General features: G+C 37.8%; 1 long non-coding RNA gene across 1 annotated transcript in view; it reads left to right on the forward strand.

Moving 5' to 3' along the window:
- The first annotated feature begins 4596 nt into the window (after positions 1 to 4596).
- The window catches only part of LOC116100828, a 16939-nt gene continuing 1937 nt past the window's right edge, over positions 4597 to 19598 (forward strand). Inside the window, exons 1-2 of the long non-coding RNA XR_004122691.1 lie at positions 4597 to 4608; positions 12218 to 12221. This is a non-coding gene — a long non-coding RNA (uncharacterized LOC116100828). The remainder of the gene's footprint in view (positions 4609 to 12217; positions 12222 to 19598) is intronic.

Genomic DNA, 19598 nt, shown 5'->3' on the forward strand with positions numbered 1-19598 from the left:
CCAAGAAATGAACTCAAATCATCAGGCTTTTGTGGAAAGCATTTTAATATGCTAGCCCATCTCACTGACATATATTACATACACTCATATTCATATATGACCTGATTTCCTGGTTTGTCACACTTTCTTTGGATGCTTTCTGAATTATTATTCTGTAACAACGTTAAATACAACATATTTGGAATAATATAAAATTAACTTCAAACTATTTCCAGAAGATTGATTTATATCAATTAATTTATACTGTTAATTAAAAATTATTTGATTTTATTAAAGATAAGTTTCTATAACCCTTTCATTTCTTTTGTAATATAAAAGTTGACCTCAGATTTATTCCATGCTCTGCATTTACTATTAATATATCAACAGACTTCATCATTCTCAACTCCCTTTTCTTATTATACTTGAGACATTATTGCTATATTAAGTCCTTCAACATAACCTATATCTCTAAGATAATACTTACTTACTTAGTTTTCTCTTCAGAGCAATCTTAACCTCATTATTCCTGAGGCTGTAGTTAAGGGGGTTCTATATGGGGATTAAAGCCATGCTAACCACAGAAAACACCTTGTTCTTGGTCCATGGAGCAGCAGGAATTGAGCAGAGCAATAGAGAGTTAATTAGCATATTATATAGAGAACATGGCAAGTAGTGTGGAATGAACATACCCCAGATTACACCGACATCTTTCTCAGAAGCCTCAATATGATTCCATTTCAGAAAATTGACTAACTTCACCACCACACTGTAGAAATCAAAGGTCAGATATGTTGATTTTTGTTAAGCACAGTCCCTTTGATTTGAGATTATGTGTTAAAAAAAAAGAATCAAGTCTCCTGAACCATCTTCTGACAGTTGCTGTTGAGATGGATGAGAAAGCTGCACTCACTGCTCTCATTTATTATTAATTTCATGTTTTATGTCATATTTCCCAGTATATTTTATTTTAATTAACATATATAATTATATTGCTTCCCAACTTTTCTTTCCTCCTTCCAACACCTTGAATGCCTCTCCACTCCCTTTCTTGTTTTAGTTTTAGGTTTTTTTTTTTTTATTTTTTTCTTCTTATCTTTTTCTTTTGGGGGGGAGGGGAACCTGGGAAAGGAGATATTATAAATAAGAAAACATCTAATAAATAAAGAAAATAAATAAATAAATAAGGAGGAGCTGGTGAGATGGCTCAGTGGTTAAGAGCACTGACTGCTCTTCCAGAGGTTATGAGTTCAAATTCCAGCAACCACATGGTGGTTCACAGCCACCCATAATGAGTGACAAATAAAAATAAATAGAGAAAAAAAGGAAAAAAAAAAGATATTTTCTTTATTTACATTTCAAATGATATCTCCTTTCCTGGTTTCCCCTCCGGAAAAAACAAAAAACCAAAAAAAAAAACCAAAAAAAAAAATCCTGTTCCCTCCTTCCTTCCTCTGCTCACCAACCTGCCCTCTCCGCTTCCTTACCCTGGCATTCCCCTACACTGGGGCATAGAACCTTCACAGGACCAAGGGCTTCTCTTCCCAATGATGACAAACAAGGCCATCCTCTCCTACATATGCATCTGGAGCCATGAGTACCACCATGTGTACTCTTTAGTTGGTGGTTAAGTCTCTGGGAGCTCTGGGGTTACTAGTTAGTACATATTGTTGTTCCTCCTAAGGGGCTATAAACCCTTCAGCTCCTTGGGTCCTTTCTCTATCTCCTTCATTGGGGATCCTGTGCTCAGTCCAATGGATGGCTGTGAGCCTCTACTTCTTTATTAGTTGGGCACTGTCAGAGCCTCTCAAGAGACAGCTATATCAGGATCCTGTCAGCCAGCACTTGCTGGCATCCACAATAGTGTCTGCATTAAGCAAATCAGGGACCTTCCTCTATACAAAGGATAAACAAGCTGAGAAAGAAATTAGGGAAACAACACCTTTCATAACAGTCACAAATAATATAAAATACCTTGGTGTAATTTTAACTAAGAAAGTAAAAGATCCATATGACAAGAACTTCAAGTCCCCAAAGAAGGAAATTAAAGGAGATTTCAGAAGATGGAAAAATCTTCCATGCTCATGGATTGGCAAGATTAATATAGTAAAAATAGCCGTCTTGCTGAAAGCAATTTGCAGATTCAATGCAATCCCCATCAAATTTCCAACTCAATTCTTCACAAACTTGGAAAGAGCAATTTGCAAATTCATCTGTAATAACAAAAAAACCCCACTCCCTTTCAAACTCCCTAGTGATGTTTCTCTTTAAATTTTGTTACTACATATATTTAAATGCATAAATATACAAATATAATCTACAGAGTTTATTTAATGATGTTTTGTTAATAGGATTTCTACTTTGTATTAGATAACAGATTATGAGTCTCAACCTCTAAGGAACTAATTTTCTCTTCTAGAAGCCTTCTCAGCAGGAGGGAGATTGTACCTAATATTAAAAACCTAACTAACAAGTATAGTGTGGTTATGCATCATAGAGGAGAACCTACTATTGCCACTGGTCACCAATTTTTCTAAGTGCATTTGGAAGCTTATCCTTGCACCAACAGTTAAGTGAAGCTCTCACTGAACATCAAAGAAGCTTCTCTATGCAGAAGATGGAGATATAACAGAATACCACAACTGGTTTTAATACAGATATCAAGTGATTGTGAGAATCCCAGACCAATGCATATATCTACAACACACATACTACATTTCATCTAGGGCTCAGTAAATACTTTGAAATAGGGACAGTAAGATTTTAAGAATAACAAGACTAAGAAGTTAGCAGTGAGACTGTGCCACTCAGAAATGACAGGAAAACTATACCTACAATACCAACTTATAAATATGTCTGACTAGGTAAGACCTGAATAGACAATACCAATAGCCATGCAAGACTGGAAAGGGGAAACTCATGGGTCTCATCCCGAGACATTTTGTTTAAAAATTTCTGGTTTCCCTGTTATTATTATTTTTTGAAGATGCATTCTTTTCTCATACACTATCTTTGATTATAATCCCCCCATCCTCAGTCTTTTCCTACTTATATCCCCATTTGAATCACTCCATTTTTGTCTCTTATTAGAACAGAACAGGCTTCTAAGAGATGATGACCAAATGACAAAATAAAATATAATTAGGTGATAAAAACTACTATATTGAAGTTGGGCATGACAACTCAACAGGAGGAAGAGTTCCAGGCGCAGCACAACAGTCAGAGACCCAGAGACACACTTGTTCTCAGTCAGAAGTTCCATAAAATTACTAAGATAATTGCATGTGTGTGTGTATGTGTGTGCGCACGTGCGCACGCATGTGCACGGGGGACATATTGCAGACCTTCAGTCCCTGTGAGTTCATAGGAGCCTTGCTAAGTTGGTTCAGAGGATCTTGTTCTCCTGATGTCTTTATCTCCTTTGATCTTACAATCTTGCCACATCATTTTTTACAAAATTCCCTAAGTTCAGAGGGGAGGGATTTGATGAAGACCTCCAATTTAGATTCTTTCTCTGTATAATGATTGGCTGTGGGTGTTGGGTCTGTAGTTCTCTGCATCTGTTTCCATTTGTTGCTGGAAGAAACCTCTCTGAGGATGACTGTATAAGGAACTGGTCTATAAGTATGACAGAATACCATTAGGAATCATTTAAGGGACTAGTTATATTTGTTTTTACCTTGTGTCTCTGGGCTATTTATTCCCTGGTTACCAAAGTAGTCTCCGGTACGAGTTCCTTCTCATGGAGTGGGCTTTAGGTCAAATCAGATACTGGTTGGCTACTTCTATAAGTTCTGTGCCACTATTGCCCTAGCATATTTTGTAGTCAGGGTAGATTGTAGGTAAGAAGTTTTGTGGCTGGTTTACTGTGCACATTTGGTAGCCTGAAGCACATTCCTCTACCAAAGAGGGTTTAATATAGGGGTGAGGGCTTCATGTAAACTCCAGCTTGATTCTTCATGTTCAATGAGTAGCATGGGTATTGTCTTCAGCAATAGGACCCTGCTTTCAGTTTGGAAAACAATCCATTGTCTTAGCAATTATGTCGGTTGTTTTAGGTTTCCATAAAATTCTATTTATATTTCCTTCCAAGCAATATCCCTGCATCCCACCTAGTCCCCTGCCCTTTACCTAACCTTTCTGAATATACAGATTTTAGCTTGGTTGTGATCAATTTAGTGGCAGATATCATCTTATAAGTGAATACATACCATTTGTCTTTCCTGATTTGAGTTACCTTGTTCAGGTTGATTTTCTCTAGTTCCACTCATTTGCTTGCAAGTTACATGATATCATTTTTTAAAAATAGCTGAGTAATACTTAATTGTGTAAGTGTACTACATTTTCTTCTTCCATTCTTCCCTTGAAGGACGTCTAGGTTGTTTCAATTTCTGGATATTATAAATAAAGCTGCTGTGAACATAATTGAGCATGTGTTCTTGTGATAGAATGGAGTGTTCTTAGGATATATGTCCAAGTGGTATTACTGGGTCTTGAGGTGGGTCAACTTCTATCTTTCTGAGGAATTGCCATTTTGGTTTCCATTGTGGCTATAAATTGTTGCATTCCCACCAGAAATTCAGGAGTCTTGTCCTTGCTCCCTATCATATCCAGTATGAGCTTTCACTTGTGCTATTATCCTTATCCATTAATATTGGTGGTTTCATACACAAGTACAATATCTATATTATTTTCATTTCAACTGCCCATCAACCCCTCCCATTTCCTCCTAACTTTATTTCAAGTTTGTAATTTCTTAGTTTAACTTTTTTTCTAACACACACATCCTGCTGTGCCCATTTATTGTTGCTGCTATGTACATGTGGTCAGGAATGGTCACTTGAAACTGTATAATCAATCAAGAAATTATCCCTTGAGAGGACTAATTTCCTTTCTCAGCATGCCATTGACTGCATAGGGTTCTACTTCTAGGTGTAGGGCCATGTTCTCACTCCATGTTGGTACATCTAATATTGCTGTTATTGTGTGGATAGGGCCCCCAATTTCACAGGGAAAGAAAGCCTTTGGCTTTTGGTTGGATTTATTTCCCATCCTCTGATGCACATAAAGTGTTAATATGAATTCACAGTGGTTCCTTCCCCCCTCTTCTCTTGCTCTCTCAGGATAAGGTCATTAATATCATGAACCAATGTAATATTTTATGGGAGAGATAGATAATCAAAATCCCTTTTAACTAAGTTAGGATACAGATCTGGAGAATTAATATATCCTTGAGGTAAAATTGAAAATATTTACAGTTTGTCTTGCCAAAAAAGTAAATTTGTGAACAAATGGTGCCAGTGTAACTGGATATCTGAATGTAGAAGATTACAAATAGATACATACATAGCACCTTGAAAAATATTCAAGTCCCAGTGGATCAAAGACCTCAACATAAAACAGAACACACCAAATCTAGTAGAAAAAAGTGGGAAACAGCCTTGAACTCATTCGCATGGGAGAGAAATTTCTGAACAGATTACTTATTTCTTATAGCTCAGGCACTAAGCTGAGCTTAATATCAACAAATCAACTAATATCAACAAATAGTAAATGAGACCTTATGAAACTTAAAAGCATCTTTAAGACTAAGGACACCATCAATAGGACAAAACAGCAGCTTACAGAAGAGGAAAGATGTTTATACCACCCAACATCCAACAGAGGACTAATATCAAATAAACAAACAAACGAACGAACAAAAGACACCAAGAATCCAAATAACCCAATTAAAAAATGAGATACAGAACTAAACAGAGAATTCTCAAAAGAGGAACCTCTAATGGGCAAGAAGTACTTAAAGAAATGTTCAATGTCCTTAATAATAAGGGAAATGCAAATCACAACTCTGAGATTCCATGTTACATCCATCAGAATGACTTAGATTAAAAAAAAAAAACCTCAAGTGACAGCATTTGCTGGCAAAGAAGAGGACCAAGGGGAACATTCCCTCATTGCTGATGGAGTACAAACTATTACAACTACTTTGCAAATCAATTTGGCAGTTTCTTAGAAAATTGGTAATAGTTTTATCCCAAGTACAAGCTTTACCACTTCTGGACACATACCCAAAAGATTTCCCACTATATCACAAGCACAGTTGCTCAGCTATTTTTGTAGCAGTTTTATTCATAATAGCAAAGACTGGAAACAACCTAGCTGTCAGCCCAACTGAAGAATGGATAAAAAATGTTGTATATCTACACAATAGAATACTATTTAGCTATTAAAAACAAACATGTTATGAAATTTTCAGACAAATGGACAGAACTGGAAAATATCATCCCAAGTGAGGTAACCCAGACTCAGAAAGATATGCATGGTATGAACTTCCCTATAATTGAACATTAGCTAAAAAGTACAGCATAACCATGCTATAATCCACAGACCCAAAGAAACTAAAAAATTAAGTGGGGTATGAAAGAATGCTTGAATATCACAAATAAGGGAAAATAAAATAGACACTGGAGGTAGATGGAGGGAAGGAACTGGATGGGAGAGGGGATTAAGAGGGGGAAGGGTATAGAGATTAGGTGTGGGGAAATGAAGTGTGGGAGAGGGCTGGGAGAGAATAGAAATCAATAGGGGCAAATAAGGGGGCATCTATAGGATTAGCTAGAGACTTGGGACTGGAGAGCCTCTGGGGAGTCTATGATGTGACCCTAGCTGAGACTCTTAGTAGGGGAAATATGGGGACTGAAATCAGCATCTCCTGTAGCCAGACAGGACTTCTAGTGGAGAGGAGATATCTACCCACCCACAAAACCTTCAACCCAAAATTTGTCCTCACAACAAGATGTGCAGGGATAAAGATGGGGCACAGATTGAGGGAACAGGAAACCAATGACAATCCCAAACTGAGACCTACGCCATGGAGGAGAGCCAACCCATGATACTATTAATGATACTCCGCTTTGCTTGCATACAAGACCCTAGCATAATTGTCTCCTGAGAGGCTTTCTCCAGCAGTTGATGGAAACAGATTTAATGACCCTCAGCAAAATGTAAGGCAGAACTTGGAGAGTTTTGTGGAAGAGTCGGGGGTAGAAATGTTCAAGCTGGAAGAGTTGAGAATGTCCACCTCAAGAAGATTTACAGAGTCAACTAACCTGAGACCACAGGGGCTCAAAGAGACTGAACCACCAAACGAAAGAACATGTAATGTCTGGACCTCCTAGGGCTCTTACACATTTTTAGCAGATGTTCAGCTTGTTCTAATGTGGGTCCCCTAAAAATTCAGGTTGAGGTTGTCTCTGACATGGTTACCTGACATTTAATCCCCTTCCCAAATCTGGACTGCCTGGCTGGACCTCAGTGGGATAGGATGCACTTAATCCTATTGGAACTTAATGTCCTAGGGCAGGCAGGTACTGAAGGGGTATTCTCCTTCTCTAAGAAGGAGAGGAGCAGTGAGGAATGGATTTATGAGGGTGGAACTAGGAGGGGGAGGCTGTGACCATGATGTAAAGTGAATAAATAAATAAACAAACAAACAAATAAAAGCAAATTTCTTTCTGTGATTCTTATGGAGAAGTACTGAGAAAAAGGAATTTTCTAGATCTATAGCTGTATACCACATATCAGGAGATATGCTATTCTGCTCAAGTAAAGATACAAGTCTGGTTCAGCAGGTAAAATGGACAAGCTATCTGATTGGGTTTCAACACTTAACTGTCATTCTCTTGTATACTGGCCAGATTGGAGAGTTAAAAGGAGATGTGAAAAATACCATTCTGGCAGGTTTCGAGTCCTTGATAATTCACTAATTTCTGAAATTTCAACAAGGATGTGATACTGGTTTTGAATAACTATTTTCATTGGCAGAAGCAACTCAAAGGCTTCCATTTACCCTTTTGAACCATATCCATCACTGCACAGATAAGAAAACTAATGTGAGAATTTGTCCAATTTCTAAATATATCTTTCACAATTACTCATTCTGGCACTCAGAATATGACTACAGGATGAGTTCCAGGGACCCACGGACCTACTGTGAGTTGGACTTCAGCCAAAATTCCATTAATCAACTCATTTCTGTAAGCCTGTACTTTAACTGAATACTATCAATGTTTCTTGGCTCTTCCAGGATCAGTGTCAATTCAGAACTAGTATCTAATAAATTCAGAATAGTCTGATTGTTTCCTTATCTCAGTGTATAATTTTCCTTGCAAAAGAGTCCCTCTGGGAAAAGACTAGAGAAAAGCTAGCAGAAAAAAATTAGGTATTTTTAGCACTGTCCCTCCATTCAAGGGGTTCTGGGTCTGCAAAGTGGCTCAAGTTTGTAAATTAACTCATGGGGCAATCTTCCCTTTTGCTACCCTCCAATGTAGCCCTTATTTAATTTATTTGAGGATTTTTTCCACTTATACAGATAAAACAAATCAGTAGTGTGGTGGCATGAATATGTTTGGATCTCATAGACTTGTATTTCAATGCTTGACCCATGGGAAATGGCACTTTTAAGAAGTGCAGCTTTGTTGGAGTAGCTGTAGCCTTGTTGGAGGAAGTGTGTCATTGTGAGGGTGTGCTTTGAGGTCTCCTAGTACTCATGCTCCATCCAATGTAGAACGGCTCCCCCTTCTAGTCCCCACTTCCTGCAGAAGACTGTCTCCTTCTTGCTGTCTTCATACAAAGAAATAGAACTCGCAACTCCTTCCCCAGCACCATGTTTACATGCAGACTGCCATGTTAACTGCGGTGGACTGAACTGCTGAAACTGTAAGCCAGTTAAATGTTTTCTTTTTTAAGAGTTGCCTTGGTCATGGTTTCTCTTCACAGCAATAAATCCCTAACTAAGAAAAGTAGGCTTCTTATCTATCTCATTCATAGAAATACCATGATTAATTAGCCAGTACCACAGGTCCATATATGTCATACTTTGCTTATGCTGACTATTATGGGTTAGGCCATTATGAACATTGTTTTTGTGTATTCTGTCCATTTTGACAATTATCCCCTTGACTTTGGATATTAAGTGCTGCCACCTCACCTCTGCTACCTTGGGGCCCTATCCAGGCAATGTCAGAGATGGGTACACTCTTGTGGTTTGGACCTCAAGTTTAGACAAGGAGACAACGTCCTAAATACAGCACTGATAGTGCAAGCACTAAGATCAACAATAAATAAATGCTACCTCATGAAACTGAAGTTTATTTAGGGCAAAGGACACCATCAATAGGAAAGCATCGATCTAGATTAGTTGTCATTAGAACAGTCATTGTTTAGCCACTTCCATAAGTTCTGAACCACCATTACCACAGAATGTCTTGCAGACAACAGAGGTTGTAGGTTTTAGGATTTTGTGGCTAGGTGCAATCTCCCTCCTGCTGAGAAGGCTTCTGGAAGAGAGAATTAATCCCTTCCAGGATGAGACTAGTAATTTCTTATCTAATACAATCACACCACTGGAAACCTTGCCTGTTTATAGTAGATGACCCATTTAGGCTCTGTATCCTTCATGACTAGGAGGTGTTCTGACTAGGAACACCCTTGTAGATTCCAAGAAGTTTCTGCTACACTAGGTTTTCACATTGTCCCTCATGTGTCCCTCAATTCCCCTCCATTCCCATCTAATTCTTCTTGTTCCCATTCCCACCCACCATCGGTTTACCACACAATATATTTTATTCACCTTCTTAGATTCGTGTGTCCCTCCTAGAGTCACCCTTGTTACTAAGCCTCTGTAGGTCTACGGATTATACCATGATTATCCTTTACTTAGTAGCTAATATCCACTTAAAAGAGAATATATACCATATTTGTCTTTCTAGGTCTGGCTTGCCTCGCTCAGTATGATTTTTTTCTAATTCCATTCATAGGCTCGATTGTTTTGGCTATTATATTGGGTTCTTCTTGTCTCATGTTCATGGCCGCTTTACCACCCCTGCTTCTCATCAAGGACTGTTGGCCACTGGCCTGTGAGGACAAAGGGAACAGAATCAGAGGCAGAGGGTATTTAGTAAATTCATTAGGGTAGAGCTTACCTATGATTCCTTTTCACTATTGTTTGTCCCAAGGATTGTTGATGGAGATATTAAAATAAATTTTAGGGGTAACAACCATGGTGCCATCACAGCTGGAAGATTCAGCAACCCCAATGTCTGCAACCTTCTAGAGGAAGTCAACTGTTTAATTAATTGATTTTTTGAAATTTTTATTAGATATTTTATTTATTTATATTTCTTTTTAGACTTAGTATAGAAAGTTATATACATGATGTTTATTTTAATCAACATAAGAGCCAAAGTATAGGATACCCTAAAATTACATCCACTTTAGCAAAGAATATTTAAGTAGTTATTTCTATAAATGTAAATAGACTAGTTAAACATCTTAATTAGTCATTAGACACAGTTTCTCCATACAAGAGTCTGAAGTATAAGATTTTTGCCAAAATTAATTTTTATAGAGATTACTTTGGAGAATTTATGTATGAAAAAATGATAGCTTATACCAATCTCTCAAAAATTTAAATTGTCATCATTTTATCAACATGTACTTTTCTGCTTTCAATAAATTTTTATAAATCACAGTAAGTAGCCATGAATATTAGGGCAAGACCCCTTCCATCTCTAAATATTCCTTAACAGAATCTATTTTTAGAATTTTTTCTACTTGAATCTAATATTGTTTCACTAGGGTATATGTGTGTGTATGTGTGTGTGTGTGTGTGTGTGTGTGTGTGTGTGTGCATACATTTTTAAAGAGGTTGAGAGATGGGACAGCAATTTAAACAGATTATGATTTTAGTAAATGAGCATCAATTATTTTACTCCTTATGAGGTTGGCTAATAATTCCTAATACCATATGATCCCAAGTGTCTTGGTTATTCTAGATCTGGAAGGGTAAAAGATCCACTCTTTTTCACAATTGAGACCAAGGTACATATTTGTGACATGATTGCTCAAAGTCTTTTGTTTTTCAGTATCAAGCCTTTAGAGATGAAAACAAGAAGCTAATTATTGTTCTGGAAGAGACCATTTTTTCTTGTGATTTAGATGATGTGATTATGTTCAGTCTAAGAATATAGCTGGGTCCATTACTGAAAGTAAAGATTTTGTGCATGTGTGAAGAAACAGCACTGCATTAGTTATTTTTCTAATCACTATGACCAAGTAACTTAAACAAAATAAAACAAACACTACAGGAACTTATGGATGAAATGTTGATTTGGTCTTATAGTTCATGTCCTTCATGGAAGAGAAGTTATGCAATAGGAGTATAAGGCACTAGGTCACACTGTGCCCACAGTGAAGAAGTACTAAGTGAAGAATTCTGATGCTTAGCAGCTTCTCTACTTTTGCCATTTTCCTTCACTTGATGACATTACCTCATGGATGGGTATACTAACATCCCTGCTAGGTCTTTCCTATTCAATTTAAACTTGATGAAAACACTACCACAGACACACCTAGAGGTATGTTTCCTGTTGTAAACATAGCAAAGTTATACATGAGGATGGACTAACACAATCCAAACAAATGCTACTTCAGTACTGAATCTTGATATGAAACAAATAAAGTGGTTACTCTCCCTTGAAGATCAGAAGATGTACATTTCTCCATCTTCTCTAGAGGCACAATAAGATTTCTGGGCATTGTTAGGCCATAGAACCCTTAGCTGTTTTTGTTTTGGTTTTGGTTTTGTATTCTTTCAGAAATGAGGCCAAGCTCATCTGTAACACAAGGATTTATAAACATGTACATATATGTATATATATATATATGTATATACATATACATATATACATATACATATATACATATGTACATGCATACACACATGTACATGACTCACCCAATAGATATCAGACCCCATGTAAGGTGAGGCACACTGGGTCTTGTCTATTATAGCTTTAGTGAAAAGGATGAACTCACCAGGTGGGTGTACTTCCACTGAGCTCCACCCCGGCCCTCAAGATCTGAATCACCTCAGTGATCCTAGGAGGGGAGAGGTGGCTTGCCCTGTGCTAATGAAGGAATCGAGGCTCCAAAGTACTGAGAAAAATATGTTAAAGTTGGCCTAAATTCTCCTGGATTTTGGTTCTTAGAAGCAAGCTTTTCTCCCTCTAGGAGGTTTGCCAGCTTTTTCTGGGAAGGCTGGGTTTTTTGGGGTGAGGTCGGGGGGACAGCTTGGGGAAATCAGAAAAAAGAGTGTCCTCAGAGCAGCCCTATGAAAATGGGAGCGAGTGGAGCGGAGAGCCTTCCAGGGAAGCGGGTAGTGCTACAGAGCAGGGAGGAAGGTCCAGCCCAACCTTGGGGAGATCGACAGTCAGAAGGGCACTGATGCTCCTATTTTTAGTCAAGTGTGTCTCTAGTAGTATCCATGTCCCCAAGTTCTACCTCAGCTTGTCAACCTGAGTGAGACTCCATGGGCTACTCCAATTAACTAACTTTCCCTCTCCCTCCCTCCCTTTCTTCCTCTCCTTCCTTTCCTCCCTCTCTCCCTTCTCTCTTCCTCATCTCTTCCCTCCCTCTTGTTCTCTCCTCTCATATATCTACCATCCCTGACTCTGTTTACCCATCTTCTATCCCTTGCTCATCTTTTGGCCACACTCTCCCTCTGTCTCCCCGACTTCTGATGGTGTCCGTTCACCTGCCACCATCACTGCCTCTCCTACAGTTCTTTGTCCTGTGCCACAGTCTACTGCAACTGACACAGCTCATGATCTCTGGCTATCTCAAGAGCTCCATCTCCACACACAAACATACATATACAAAGTCATGATCACACAAATATTTAAACATAATTACCTCTAAATATATAATATAATAATTAATTATATAATTAATATAATTATTATATTATTATTAATATAGTATATTAATATTCTTAATTATACATTACCTTAAGACCCAATCATTGTCCCAATATTCGTGAGGTACTATCTTTCCTCATACCATTCAGTACTGGATCATAATTGCTCTTAGCTTCCTTCTCCATGAACTAGAGGAGCCCCATTGCTTCTCCCGCTCTCTCCCCTTCTCCCTCTCATCTCTTTCTCTATCTCTCCCTGCCTCTGTCTCTCTGTCTCTCTCTGTCTCCGTGTGTGTATGTGTGTGTGTGTGTGTGTGTGTGTGTGTGTGTGTGTGTGTATGTGTTTCCACCTAGCACATCAAGTCTCTGTGTAACTAGCCACCTCCTCTCACATTCAGGTCAGACAGGACAGCCCAGTTAGTAGAACATATCACACAGATAGGCAACAGCTTTTAGGAGCACTCCAGCTCCATTTGTTCAGAACCCACATGATGACCAAGCTGCACATTTGCAACCCATGTGTAGGGAGGCTTAAGTCCAGTCTGCATTTGCTCTTAGGTTGGTTGTTTAGTCACTAAGTGCCAGAAGGATCCAGGTTAGTTGATTCTATTGTTCTTCATGTGGAGTTCCTATGTGTTTCCATGATCTGTCCATTTCTGAGAGTAGAGTATTGAAGTCTCCCACTATTATTGTGTGAGGTACAATGTGTGCTTTGAGCTTTAGCAAAGTTTCTTTTATGAATGTAGGTGCCATTACATTTGGAGCATAGATGTCAAAAATTGAGAGTTCATCATAGTAGATTTTATCTTTGATGAGTATGAAGTGTCCCTCCTTTCTTTTTGATAACTTCAGGTTGAAAGTCAATTTTATTTGATATTAGAATGGCTACTCCATGTTCCACTATGTTCATAGCAGTCTTATTTATAATAGCCAGAAACTGGAAAGAACCTAGATGTCCTTCAACAGAGAAACTGATACAGAAAATGTGGTACATTTACACAATGGGAATACTCAGCTATTAAAAAAATTAATTCATGAAGTTCTTATAGGCAGTTGGATGGAACTAGAAAATATCATCTTGCATGAGGGAACCCAATCATAAAAGAACACACATGGCATGAACTCACTGATAAGTAGATATTAACCCAGAAGTTCAGAATATCTAAGATTCAATTCACAGACCACATGAAGCTCAAGAAGAAGGAAGACTACAATATAGATACTTTGGTCTTTCTTAGAAGAGAGATCAAAATACCAATGGTAGGAAATATAGAGACAAAGTTTGGGGCAGAAACTGACGGAAAGGCCATCCAGTGACTGTTCCACCTAGGGATCCATCTCATGTACAGTTACCAAACCCAGACACTATTGTGGATGCCAACAAGTGCTTGCTGGCAGGAGCCTGATATAGCTGTCTCTCGATAGGCTCTGCCACTGTCTGACTAATACAGAAGTGGATGCTCACAGCCATCCATTGGACTGAGCACAAAGTCCCCATTGGAGGAGCTAGAGAAAGGACCCAAAGAGCTGAAGGGGTTTGCAGCCCCATAAGAGGAAAAACAATATGAACCAACTAATACCCCCAGAGTTCCTAGATTTTAAACCACCACCCAAAGAGTATACATGGAGGGACCCATGGCTCCAGCCACATATGTAGAAGAAGATGGTCTGATGGGACATCAATGAGAAGAGAGGCCCTTGGTCTCATAAAGGCTTGATTCCCCAATGTAGGAGAATGCCAGGACAGGGAAGCAGGAGTGGGTGGGTGAGCGAGCAGGGATGGGGAGATTAGATAGGGGGGGTTTCAGAGGGGATAAAATTTGCAATGTAAATAAAGAAAACATCTAATAAAAAATGAGGAGAGAGCCACTGAAAGAGTGGTGTTTTTGTCAGCAATTTATCTTTGAGTAATATTGTCTATTTGTCCTGAGAAACTGATGAGGCTAATAGCAAAAGATGCATGGTTTCTCAGAAACCATTAGATGTCTAGGAAGGGAAAAGATGAAACAATTACATCAGTTTCTTTACCTATAATTTGTAAGGTATGTTCTCTTCATGTTCTTATCATCTTGGATAGTACCTGAAGTCTTTCCAGTATAGGTGTATGATCCATTCTAAGATACCCTGAGGTTGGTATAAGGATCCAACTGTCATGGGGGAGGAATTGAATATAAGGACATGGATTGGTTGTTATGACTCATAGAGAACAAGGGAGGTATTTTTAAACTGATTGTTAATAAAGCAAAGGATCTCCTTGGCTGTTGGCATCAGGAAACAAGGAGAGGTGGGGTCTTTTTCACACTTAAACAAGTCAAATAGAGGCTTCAATTGGCTGGTCAGTATGAGAAGCCAAGGTCTGAAACAATTCCTATTACCTAAAAAGCTTTGAAGATTATTTAGGTTCAGTGGGTTGTGGAACTCAATGACAGGTTTATTTGCTAGACTGAGGTTACAATGACTTCTGTCCTAGGAATATAATGGAAGGAAGGAGCTGTATATTATCTTCTGCTGTTGTAAATTCTCTTTTTGTTAGGGCTTTTATTATCTGTTGTTTAAGGTTTTCTAAGGGGGGGTTTTGATGATGTCTTTTGTCTTGCTACATTAATAGGATACTCATGTAATGATATATATTGATAGCTGATTTAATAAGGGGTTTTAATGCATGGGCTACAGCTTCCAGGCATGTAGTCTGGCTATTAACCATATGTTGAGGATGCATGGTCAACTCAAATCTGTCAAAAGTGGTATATCTGGGTGTAGCAATTATTTTTAATTAATAAATCCAAGCTGCAGGTTCACTACCTGCCTCAATAGTGTACATTTCTGAGTGAAAGACACACACACACACACACACACCTTTGTATTATGATATGCCTTAATCAGCACAATAACTGGACCATTCTGTAGGCTTATGTTGTGTTATTGATGATGTCCTTTGCCTTACAGAAGCTTTTCAGTTTCATGAGGTCCTATTTAATTGTTGACCTTAGTGCCTGTGCTATCAGTATATTGTTTAGAAAGTTGTTTTCTGTGACAGCATGTTCAAGGCACACACTATGGAAACTTAATTTTTTAATAAGAAGCTAGAAATATATAATGGAAAAAAGAATCTTAAACAAATTGTTCTTGTCTAACTGGATGTCTGCATATAAATGATTGCAAATAGATCCATACTTATCCCCCTTCACAATATTAAAGCCAATTTCTATAGCAAGAAATAAGATTTCTTGCCAGAACTCGGGGAAAAACTCACACTAAATTTAGAATGGAATGACCTACTGTAAATTTATCAAATACTTTAAACAATTACTAAACCAAGAATTTATCAAGTCATTTCACTATTAATGTAATTACTTTCAAATATGTGAATACTTTCAAATTATATTAGTACAGGGTTTGCTTATTCACACATCAACAAGATCCTTTTTAACACAATGATGTTTTCTGAATGGAGTACAATGAATGAAGTAATGTTATTATCAACAGAGTAAATGAGTAAATATTTAACCTGAAATATTTTTACTCAAGTTTACCCAGCTAGAAGCAGGAGGACTCTCATATCTTGAGAATTCCAGCCTATAGTCTTATGTTTGTCCATGGTGCCTGGAGCCTGTAACACTATAGCATTCTGAAAGTAAATGACATCTTATGTTCCATAAGATTTTTCAGGAAATCACTAAAATATGCCAAAGCTAATAAATTTATCAGCATTTTCCCTTGGGTGCTAAGCTTACATGCCAATAGATAACATAGGTTTCTAAGTGTTTGAACAAATGAGAAAACTTTGAAAACTAAGTTCTATGACTAATTATTCATAGGCATTTGTCTTAAAATGTGAGTTGATTCACTTAAAATTTTCTTTTTGATTATACATGACTGGTTTCTCATCTGTATATTACAAATATATATACACTTTGAAAACCAAAGTATTCTATAATGATAAAGGTAGGTTTAACATATTTTTCACTTATTGAAACAATAATTTATTTTAAAGTATAAAGATAATTATAAATGGTTTTATAACCACTGAGATGTCTCCCACAATCATTGTTTACCATGGAGAATAGGTCTCTGAAGATTCTCTAGATTAAAATGTGAATTCAAATAGCCAGGGACAATTGTCTCAGGCAAAATTATTCATTTTATATGAATACAGATTTCAAGGTTTCAATCTGATTTTTTACTGTGATAATTTGTGTGCTTTAATTTGGTAGTTATTAGATGTATATGATCAATTATTTCTGGTAAATGTTAGTTCTAGGCTCATTTTATATTTCATCTTATTGGATATTGAACTAAAAAAATAGACAAAATTGTCTTCTTTCATTCATTACTTTTCATTTGGAGAAGTATTTTGCAGTATGTGATGTGATACACTTCATTAAGTACCTTGAAGAATATAAGGAGGGAAGAGATGTATAGTAGATTTTCAAATGACAATTAGTTCAGACATACATAATTCTTATATCCAGAGGTATACATATTGTTATCAAGAATCTGTGTGTAAAAAGACAAATGCCTAGTCCTTAAGCAAGAACTGGTATCTCATACTTCATACCTCAAAAAGTTTTGGTTTTATTTTTTTCCTGGAGGATGGTAGAAAGTAATCTTCACTTTGAAAATCCAGTCAAACTACTGCTAATCTTAACTTCATGCAGTCATTTATTCTATCTTTGATGCTGTCTTCTTATAAGAGGCTGACCCCTGAACATTAACCAAATTTCAAAGACTCTGACCAAGCTCTATTCAAATTGTGTGAGTCCCTCAGTGCAGTGATACTTAGGAATCTAAGAAGCCCTGGCTAAGACCATGGAACAATATCTGACATTATTTTAACATATCCTTCTTCCAGAGAGACATGGGACTCTTAGTTAGGATGCTCCTCTGCTAAATGCTAACATGGTGAATTTTTCAATTATGAAGCTCTAAATAACTTTAGTTTTCATTTCTGATAATGCATGCATTTCAGTTGTCCCTTATTTTTTAGGTGAAGTAATGCTACAGCATATGTTGACTAGTTTTGTATTTTAAGTTCTAGTGGTAAAATCTGGTCAAATATTGGTTTAATGAAGTTGTAAGCTCTGTGAGAGCAGAGGCCATATCATCTTCCATCTTACATTTAGGCATTCAATTGATATTTGTGGATATGAAAAAAATTCCTAGTGGTTTTGTATCTTTTGGATGCTGTTATTGGTTTGGTTTCTTTAGAATACTGTCAATCTATTTGTTTACTGTCCTAGGATTCCAACCATCATGTCTGTGGGACAGTGAACCAAACCAGGAAATTTGGTAAGGTAGAGTAGGTCTGTGACCATGGTACCTAGGTACCCACCCAAGATGGTAGGTACCTCCCTGCTCTCTACTAGAATACTGGCCCAGAACACATATCCACACTCCCACATCAGTTGGTCAAGTAGCCCAGAATAGAGTTCTTCATGATAATGAGATACCTAGAGGTTCTGAGGTTTTATCCAATAAGTTTCTTTTCCTAGATATTCTTTACTGCAAAAGGTATTTAATCTTTGGTCTACCCTGAGGAAATGGTATGCATCCATTTTCTACCATGAGCAATCAATAAAAGGTATGGATAAACAAGTACTTTCTCTTCCATTGAAACCACAATGGAGAGCATGGGTAAGCCTTCACCTACAGAGATGAAGCCTAAGTCTCCCATGGAGGCCCCTCTGTGCTTCCAGACAACCACTGCTAAGCTAAGGACAATCACAAACAAGCTAAGACCCTGGACCCGGGTTCATTGTGGTCCTCAGCTGGGAATTTGGGAGCACCTTGTCCTAGCCTCTTTGCAGGCCCATGGAACCCTAGTTCTTTTTCATGATCCCTTTGTGCAGTATCCTAGTGGTGACTGGATTCCTGGGAGACAGAGTCCCAGCTTCGCTCCCCACCTCCCTTTGGCTGCATTTTCCTGATGTGTCTTGGCACTCCCCTAAAGCCTAGCACCTGATGTTTGCAGCAGTACAGTGTTAGTGCAATCAAGAGTACTCCATGCATTTCACCACCTGAGCCTGAATGCAGACCACACAAGACAATAATTTTCTTGTGTTTAACAGGGGTAATTTTTAAGCTGTCTCATCATTTACTCAATTTGTCATGACATACCACTATTTCATGATTATAGTTGATTAAATAACTGAGCTTCACTATTCCATTGTGGATGCAATCTGTACAAGGCTTGTTTTCCCATAATTTTCCTTCATCTTGAGGATAAAAGTGGTGTCTGTTGATAAGATCTCACAAATGAAAGTGCCTAAGTTTATGGGGAAGGAGGAGATGTAAAATTTATATTCAAAAAAGACAATTATTTCAGGGAACAAATATATTATAATTTTTCCTTTCTCATCCTTCATATCACATTAAATTTAAGTCAAAATTGTAACATTTTGCTTCTAAATATTTAAATTCTTTATTGAAAGAAGTATATTGCTCTCTCTTCTTGCTCTCTCTCTCTCTCTCTCTCTCTCTCTCTCTCTCTCTCTCTCTCTCTGTAGGGGGGAGTGAAGGAGGGTTTCTTTCCTTCTACTTGTATGTGAGTACCAGAAAATGAACTCAAGTCATCACACACACACACACACACACACACACACACACACACACACGTATAATATATGGTGTATGTGTGTGGTGTGTGTGTATGTATATGGAAATGATTACAGAATACTTAGAATGTAAGCTATGATTTAACATTTGTCGCGACCGGTCTCGCCCGCAAGAACGACACGGCAACAGGATTCTTCTCAGCAGCACTTTGTTTGGAGCTCCTCTTGAAGTTTGAAGCAAAGGACCCAATACCCTGGAGCTGCTGGCTTATATAGCCGAGCGAGACTGTCTGATTGGTGCACCATGC

The sequence above is a fragment of the Mastomys coucha genome, unplaced genomic scaffold, assembly GCF_008632895.1.
Source record: "Mastomys coucha isolate ucsf_1 unplaced genomic scaffold, UCSF_Mcou_1 pScaffold21, whole genome shotgun sequence".
NCBI lineage: Eukaryota > Metazoa > Chordata > Mammalia > Rodentia > Muridae > Mastomys > Mastomys coucha.